The sequence below is a fragment of the Notolepis coatsorum genome (genome assembly GCF_963971535.1).
Source record: "Notolepis coatsorum genome assembly, chromosome: 7".
NCBI classification, from domain to species: domain Eukaryota; kingdom Metazoa; phylum Chordata; class Actinopteri; order Aulopiformes; family Paralepididae; genus Notolepis; species Notolepis coatsorum.
The window spans coordinates 76754664-76764362 of record NC_140171.1 but is presented as its reverse complement, the minus strand read 5'-3'; positions in this window follow the sequence as shown (position 1 = coordinate 76764362).

The following is a 9699-nucleotide window of genomic DNA, read 5'->3' as shown; positions in this document are numbered from 1 at the left end:
ATGCAATCCTCGCAAAAAGTAATAACAACAATAATGACAATAATGATTTGTAATTATGTTTGATGGCTACAAATATGATTTTCTTTCATATGCATGTTTTATATTATACTGCAAGAGGCCAAGGCCAACCCTTTGCCTAATTAGCTGGGCAGTTTAGCCCCAAGATCAACAAAAGAATATGGGCTTTGTGGATATTTTTGGAAGTTAATTTGTTATTATTAGTTTTGGTGGGTCGTGTGATAAATCTCAGATAGGTCATAATCTTTATGAAACTGTTCCATACGACATGAGAACACGTCATATTTCATATCAGTTCCTGTGGGCTTGAAGAAACACAGAATTCCTCTCACAACTGCGGCTGTCGAAATGTAAAATGTCTGGGTTTTATGAAGCGCGTGACAGAAAATAACATGGGACATATTGCTGCCTTTCGGTATCCAAGAGAGAAACAACAGAAAGGGTGAAAGAGAGGGGGGAAATAAAGACAGAGAGGAGAGAGAGGAAAGTAAAGAGAGAGAAATTAGGGAGAGAGAGGGGGGGGGTGCTTTTAGCTCTGGAATTTTGTGGGAAACGTGATTCTTGCCAGCAGTGTATTGAATAAAGCTCAAAAGCAAATAACAGAGGACAAAGGTCTAGAGTGCTCCTCTACGTGGCAAATATATATAGAACATGGTGTTTATACCAATGCTCTTTAGTCCTTGCTAAGAGTATAATATGCTGGAGACAAATTGCTGATAGAGAGGGCTCCACTATTTTCAGTGTCCACTATTGAAAAACAAAGGAACATATTTCTTTCAGCTGCCATTCATTCTCAAGAAGATGCTTACAGCACAATAACAGTTAAGCGGTGTCCATTACTTGGATTATGAGGAGTCAATAACAAGATATTGGTTGATGAGTGTACACAGTGTGTGCATGCGAGCTAAGATAGCCCTAATGGACTGAACAACACATTTATGGGGGGGGGGGGGGGGGGGGCATCAATCAAACACAGTTCATAACAGTTCATAAACCCATCGTTTCTTTGTATTTTGGTAGCTCAGTATGGGACAGTATTTCTGTGTGATTCATAATGAATTTCACGTTTGAAAAAAAAACTGCAACATTGCACGTTTTCACATGAAGTTTCCAATGTGCTTTTTTGCAACAGAAACAAGCAGTGTTCAGTGCACTGCTTCGCCTACTCCTGGTGCAGGCAGAAGGACCGATCATGTCCATAAAACCAAGCAGGGCTGTTTCAATTACTGATCTTTTATTTGACATTATACAACGGCATGCAAATTGCTCGATTCTGATTGGCTGAAACAGTCAATTTACACATAGTTATTTTTCATAATCCCACTTGGTCCCAGGACCCGCCCACAAACGAATTACTATCAGAAATAAATTAGAATCAGAAATCAGAAATACTATTAGAAATAAAGCAAGATGGCGGACAATAATCTTTCCAAATGGATATGTTGATAGCGTCATAACGACTAAATAAAAACCGATTCTGTCACGGCGAATGTCTTAGTTGCTTAAACAATGTTGGATGATGTAATTGATGGGTCATGAGTCATTGTGGAACAAAATAAAAATTGCGCAAATTGATTGATTGATTAATTGCAAAAAAAATTAAAAATGTTTTCTTTCTATAGAAGCAGCTGGGAGGTGCGCTGTTTTAAGTGAACATGGACTGAATGGATATGTTGATAGCGTCATAACGACTAAATGGAAAACGATTCTGTCACGGTGAATGTCTTAGTTGCTTAAACAATGTTGGATGATGTAATTGATGGGTCATGAGTCATTGTTGAACAAAATAAAAATCGCGCGAATTGATTGATTGATTGATTAATTGCAAAAAAAAAAAAAAATAATCTTTCTATAGAAGCAGCTGGGAGGTGCGCTGTTTTAAGTGAGCGTGGACTATTGAATTGATTGATTGATTGATTGATTGATTGATTGATTGCTAATTTTATTACTGTCCGCCTTGTTTCCAACTGGTTAAGTTTAGGCCCTCTTTCGAAGTTGGTTAAGGTTAGAGTTTGTCTTTAGAGCAGGGCGATAGACCACCAGCCCTGATTCCAAACTCTAACCGTAACCAAATTCGAAAGAGGGCCTAAACTTAACCAGTTGGAAATAAGGCGGACAGTAATAAAATTAGCAATCAATCAATCAATTCAATAACCCACGCTCACTTAAAACAGCGCACCTCCCTGCAGCTGCTTCTATAGAAAGTAGGTTTACAAAAAAAATTTAAAATCTTATAGGGCAAAGAAAACTTTTTTTAATTTGTTTTGCCTACTTTCTATAGAAGCATCTAAGAATGAAGTTCTATAGAAAGTAGGTTAAAAACTAAAGAAAAGTTGGATGTGTTAGTTTGTTGGATGCCTAGTTGAGAGACAGTTGGATGTGTTAGTTTGTTGGATGTCTTAGTTGACAGACAGTTGGATGTGTTAGTTTGTTGGATGCCTAGTTGAGAGACAGTTGGATGTGTTAGTTTGTTGGATGTCTTAGTTGAGAGACAGTTGGATGTGTTAGTTTGTTGGATGTCCTACTGAGAACAGTTGGATGCACTTCCGAGCTGCTTCCACATGGAGGCAACTTCTCTCTTATTTTTTTTGGGAACTACTTTTTCTGGCGGATGGTTTTTTCAATAAATCTTCAATTAATGTGTGTTTATTGTATAGCAATAAGGTTGGATGAATGTACCAGTTGTATAAAAGCATTACACCACTTGTAGTCGTGGATTGTGAAAATTAGACCATGCCTAGGGGGGTCTAACGACCACCCCTAGGCATGGTCTAATTTTCACAACCCACTCCTGCGCGTGATGTAATGCTTAATTTTAAGTTGAAAACACTTGTGTGTGAATGTTACCGGTCCCAATGTGCTACTGGGTACTGGAACAAATCATGTTCGCTTAACTTCCTGTCTAATCAATTCTCCATCTCACAGTCAATGTGAACTTGGTTAATTATATTAACGTATTGCTGGTAATATAAAGTTTACCATAATTCTTCTAATCATGTAAATTAGATAGGTACAATTGCAAAAATTACACAAGATTATGCACATATTCTTGAGGATACTACACACTCCCCGACCAACAAAAGTGGCTCCTGACACTTGGTCTGAACACTTCAAAAACTCCAACAACTTCAACTGTTGTGCAAACTCGAACATGTCCAAAGATCATGTTAACCATATAAACATTACTCAATTACTTTCATTCCCCAATATGTATGGGATGTGCCTTGGGTATAACAATCTATTCCCAGGGGCTTAGAAACAATGGATCGGATAGGTGGTGGGCAAATACTGATATAGTGAGTGGGACGGGAGGTGACAAGGATATATATAGGGGTGTTCGTAACACAGATGGGTACCGGGGGTTGGTAGTACTCCAACTGTATTCACAGTGGGCCGTCTTTGGTACGCTGGTTGGCCAAGAGATGGGTAGGTGAACACATACCCTGGTCGTCTCTCTCGGGTGGACAGTCTTAGGGGGATCGGGTGTTGAAGATGAGGGTCTGAAACTTCCTCCACTTGATGAACTATTTGAGGTAGCTCTTGGTCGTCGATGGGCTGAGACCAATCCACGTCCTGTTCACTTGTGCTGTGTAGTTCCAGTTCCTCCTCTATGATCGGTTCTCTGTCTGGTTCAAGTTCAACATGGCTTCTTTCTCCCGGATGAACTTCTCTCCGTTCTGTCTTGTCTTGTACCTTCCAGGCAACACTTCGGGCTGGTGGGATACTCGATGGTCTTTGGCGTTCTACAGGCCTTCGTAGCCAGTACTGATAGTTATTTCCCTCCTCTTCGGAGTCACTTGTCTATGTGTACTGTTCTGTGATCTTTAGGGTTGAGGGGGGTCTCTTAGTTATCTTTTGGGACTGGGTTGCGTTCATGATCTGACTCGGGGCAGCCTCTACGGGTAAGTCGTTCACTTCTAGAAGTAGATTTCGGTGCAGGGTTCGGATGGGACAACCTCCTGCCTCTGGGCTTACTTTGTAGACAGGGTTGGTTCAAACCTGCTCTCTCACGATGTAGATAGTATGTTCCCAATATGGTCTCAGCTTACCTGGACCTCCTCTTTCATTGAGATTACGTACGAGGACTCTGTCCCCAGTCTGGAGAGTTACTCCTTTACTCTTCTTGTCATACTGTCCTTTCCCCTTCGTACTTGACTGTTGACTGTTTGCGCTTGTGATTCGATACGCCTCGATCATCCTGCCCGCCCACTTGTCGGCATATCCTCTTGGAGTTTCCTTTTCCTCGTTCGTTAGGAGTCCAAAAAGGAGATCAACGGGGAGCCGAGGATGACGACCGTACATCAGATAATAGGGTGAAAAGGACGGACTTCCGGTTCCGTTCCACAGCGCATGGCTGGCTGATTTTTCGGTGCTCGGCAACCAGGCCACATTATCCCTGAATACGTTTTATTTTTTATACCATTTGATTTTCCAGAAGTTAGAATTATGTCTAAACATACGCAGAGCAAGTTGGGAACCCTGAACGACGTGGATAGGGATCTCATCAGGTTGATATTCCGAGAGGAAATGGACGCTATCTTGGCTAAGCTAGCGGGCAGGGTGGATGCATTGCAGGAGGAGGTGGCTGCAATAGACACTCGATTAACCGTGGCGGAGGAAGATATGTCTGCGGTCGTGCAGGCGGCTGAGACCAACGTCGCGGGAATATTAAACTTGGAGGACAGGCTACGTGATTGTGAGATGAAGGCGGCACAGATGAAGGCGGTGGAGCATGCAGATTGATCCAGACCCCAGGAAGAATAGTCGCTGCTGAGGCAGTGACTAATGGGGATCTGAAATAAAGAAATAAAGAAATAAAGACCTGGAGGACCGTGGTAGGAGATGCAATGTGAGAATATATGGACTGCCTGATGAAACGGAGGATGACGACCCGATAAGGTACCTTGAGGAAATGGTCCCAAAATGGTTCCCAAAGCTAGCTCGCCCTGAGATCGAAAGAGCGCATAGGATCTTTAGACCCGCTACCCAGTTGAAGGGCGGACATGCAAACACTCGCACATTCATTTTCTGCTGCCTGAGATTCCAGACGAGACAGCATATACTGAGAGAGGCCAGACAGAAACCTCCGGTTGTGAATGGCTGTACATTGAGATTCGCCGCTGACTTTAGCGATTACACAGCTAAACGGCGAAGAGCATTCTCAGGTGCTATGGATCTGGCACGAGAGCGAGCTGTGGAGGTGTTTCTGCTATTCCCAGCAACGCTAAAGGTGAAGACGGGACGGGGAGAGGTATCGTGCAACCGGCTGTTCAAGTCACCATCCGAGGCGGAGGACTACATTCGAAGAAGCAGCACGGTCGCTCCGACGGGGGGGAGCGGACAGGCCGCGGTGGAGCATGCGCCGAGCGACGGGCAATGAGGGGCTGGAGCGGGTACCTGAGGCGGGCTTCACGCGTGGCCTGCTAACATGCTAGCTATCCAGGCTAGCGACCCTATAGGAGCGGAGCTGATTCCACATGTGGGCGGCTAGCATACAGGCTAACCAAGCTACCGACCTCACTGCACGTGTGCTTTTAGCACACCGGCTAGCTAGCCGGCCCAGCATTATGGTAAACACGTTCGACCGCTGCTTCCTCAATCCTCAAGACGGTAATACCTGACTTCTCTATACGGTACTGTTTCAATCACGAACATGATTACGGACTAATTGAATGTAATTCAGACGCCCTATACTCTTATCAGTTTTTTCATTATTATTTATCTCTTGCCCTTTTTATCATCCAACACTTGAACTATCCAGTAAACGGCGAGAGGATTGTTACGTTTGTTTATTATCTTTATTCGGCTCTAACCGGGCGGGATGAAGATCACAATCTTCACTCAAACAGACTGAATATGCTTATGATCCGTCCATTCGAGGGGGTTGTTCCCCTTTGCAACGAACTGTATGCGGGTGGCAGGTCGAGGCTATCCTCCGGCTGCGGACAATGTTGTGCATTTAACTCTCCTTCTTGTCATAACAGAATACAAGTCTGTCGCCGACGCTGCACAGCCTCAACGTGGACAGCACGGTAATGATCGGGGTTTGTTTCCACAATGGTGTTATTTCGACATGTGTTAAGAGTACGTCACTTTAATCAAGTTCAGTTCGGACGAACTATGTTTCATGTGCCTTTATCGTATGCATAATGTTCTATGCACTGAATTCTATATAGACATAGATTGATGCTCTCAAGTCAAGTCAAGTCAAGAGTTTTAATTGTCACGGCATACAGGTAGGTATACAATGAAATGCGGGTGGTCTTGCCCGCAACGATGTGCAATACAGTGGTACAACATATAATAGAATCAAAAATGAAAAAACAACATTGTGCAGTAAACAGGTAACAGGTAACATGGAGTGACATCTCGGTATCTGTACATAGTTATTTACAGAGCATATGGGACATGCTAGTTAGCTTTGGTAGTGCAATACACTGTTCCTGTTGAGAGATGGGGGAGTCCCCCTATTCCTAATTTGTTACAATATACAATTCTGGTTAGAATGGTAAAGTTACATAATGTGGTCCTGGTTGCTGTGACCCGGTCACAGTGCCAGGTGATGTTTGATCGACATCGGACAAGATATTTGAGGGGGGGGGACACAGGTTTTTTATTTTTTTATTTCTTTTTGCTCGCTCTATTGTATGTCTGCTCTCGCCCAGCAGGTCCTTAGCGTGGGGTTGTGTAAATATTGTGGTGCTCTACTTCAGGGGAACCACGTCTAAAGACACGGGGTTATTGATATGTGGCGGTTACTCAACCCAACCTTGCGAGACTACTCTTTCTTCTCCGCGAGACATAAAACTTTCTCCAGAATTGATTATGTCTTCTCCTCCCCTAGGCTATTAGATAGTTTTGACGTTGACTTGAAGTCCATTGCACTGTCAGACCACAAATACATCCTCCTTAAGGGTTCACTCAGCAAAATGACGTCCCGTGCCCCTAGATGGCGCTTTAACTCAACACTGCTGAAGAACAAGGAATTTAATCTACAATTTAAAGAGAAGCTCATTGAATTCATGCAGTTTAATGCTGGTTCGGTACAGGACCCCAGAACTTTGTGGAATGCGGTCAAGGGGTTTATTAGGAGTAATACCACGCTATGTACTTCCAATTTCCGCAAGGGGCATCTCTCCAAGTTGGTGGAATTGGAGGAGCTGCATAAAACAATGATGTCTTCTATGCAGCGCAAATATTCTAACCGACTGGAGCTCCAAATTAAAGTGGTGAAAAAGGAGATAAACTCCATTTTAAGACAACAGTCTGAATTTCAAATGCACAGAACAAGACAACACTATTACTCTAGACCAAGTCACCTACTGGCTATGAGGATACGGGCCAGCGATCAATTTGCGGATATCCCTGCCATTAAGAACCAACAGGGGGAGATAACGACCAACCCCAACAAAATCAATGGTACATTTCGCTCATTTTATTCCAACCTGTACGAGTCGGAAGTGGTCTTTGATCACGCCAAGCTGGAGGACTATCTTAGTCAAATTAACCTACCACAAATCTCAGAGGAGGACGCAAAGCGGTTAGCTGAACCTATCACACTAGATGAACTCAGGGAAGCAATTGCGGACATGCAGCGGGGCAAGGCTCCTGGTTGGGACGGCATTCCACCGGAACTCTATACTGCGCTTTGGGATATACTTGGTCCCTTATTACTTTCAATGATTTTACACTCAGTCGAGGAGGGCAATTTCTCCAGGGATGTCAATATGGCACTTATATCTGTTCTACTCAAGAAAGATAAGGACCCCACGGAATGTGGCAGCTATAGACCCTTAAGTCTCCTCGGAGCCGATCTCAAGCTATATGCTAAGGTGCTAGCCATCCGACTTCAAAAGCACATGACGTTTCTGGTTAACCCCGATCAGACTGGCTTTATAAGAGGCCGACTGGTCACGGATAATATCAGAAGGTTACTACATGTGAAAGATGTTGCAACCCCTACGGCCGTCATGTCCTTAGACGCGATGAAGGCCTTTGACAGACTGGAGTGGTCGTATTTATGGGCAGTACTAGGAAGGATGGGATTGGGCGAGGGTTTCATTCACATGATCAAAGTTCTCTACACAGGCCCGTCTGCCATGATCTTGACAGGGAAGCTTTGCTCACCACTATTCGCTGTTTCGCGCTCTTCTAGACAGGGTTGTCCTCTTAGCCCAGGACTCTTTGCTCTTTCACTCGAACCCCTAGCGCAGTACATAAGGCAATCACGGGTTATATCCCCTGTGTCAATTAAGGGCACACATCACCATATCAGCTTATACGCGGATGATGTACTCCTATTTATGCAGAACCCGGCCGTCTTTCTGCCCTATCTTCTCCAAGTAATAGATGCCTTTGGCAGCCTATCTGGATTTAAGATCAACTGGCCAAAATCAGCCTTCCTTCCACTCAACGAGGCTGCGAAGGCAACCCTCCTTCCAGCAAATATTCTCATGGTAGATCACTTTAAATGCCTTGGGGTTGAAATATTCCTGACTGTTAACCAGACTGTAAAGTATAACTACTCCAGCTTGGGTGACAGGATTGCGAAGGATTTTGACAGGTGGTCTAAATTAAAGAACTCATTACAGGCCTGCGCCTCAATAATTAAGATGAATGTCTTACCTAGAATTAATTTTATCAGCTCCATGCTTCCGTTGTCTCCTCCTGTTGGTTACTGGCAAAAACTGCACTCTGCTGCATATAAATTCGTCTGGAATAACAAACGCCTACGCTTAAAGAGAACCACTGCACAGAGGAGTAAATTGGACGGGGGTTTGGCATTTCCGGACTTCAAATATTATTTCCAAGCATACTATCTAAGACCTCTTATCACGTGGTTTGATAAAAAAAAAAAAGATAATAGGGTGAAAAGCCTGTGGCTGAGACTTCCGATTTTGAGATGTGTGGATAGTTGACAAATGTCAGAGCTCCCGGTCAAAAAACATCGAAATAAGGAAGTAAAACTAACCAAAACTAAAGAAAAAGTGACAATTCAAGGATATAAGAAAAAAGGAAGGATGAACACGAGAAAGAGCAAGAAAAAAAGGACCCCAGAAGAAGTACAAACAACGGAGGAAAGATCTCGGCACGAGGAAATGGCGGAAGAGGTGGATCAGACGAACATGGCGCAGGAAGACAGGGAAGTGGGGCCTGTGGAACCCGCCTGGATAGCGAAGATGCAAGCGGCCATACAAGCTAGCATACAAGTGAGTAACCAAGAGGCTAACCAAAAGCTACAAGCTAACATACAAGCTAGCGCACAAGTGGCTAAACAAGAGCTACGAGCTAGAGTACAAGAGCTACGAGATAACATGCAAGCTAACGCGGTGAGTAATCAAAAGGCTATCCAAGAGCTACATGCTAACATGCAAGCTAACACAAAGGATATCCAAGCTATACAAACTAGCATACAAACTAGCGTGCAAGCTAACACACAGGACATGCAAGATAGCGCGATGACTAGCCAACAGGCTAACGCAACAGCTAACCAAGAGCTACAAACTAGCATACAAGCTATCCAGGCGAACATAGATGGACTCAGGGAAGAGTTGAAGAAAGGACAGGACGAGCTCAGAGAGGAAATGAATAAGGGACTCGAGGCAATGGATGGAAAACTGCAGGAACAAGAGAAAGACAAAGATGTTGGAAGGAAGGACGACTGAAACCGAGGAATGGACT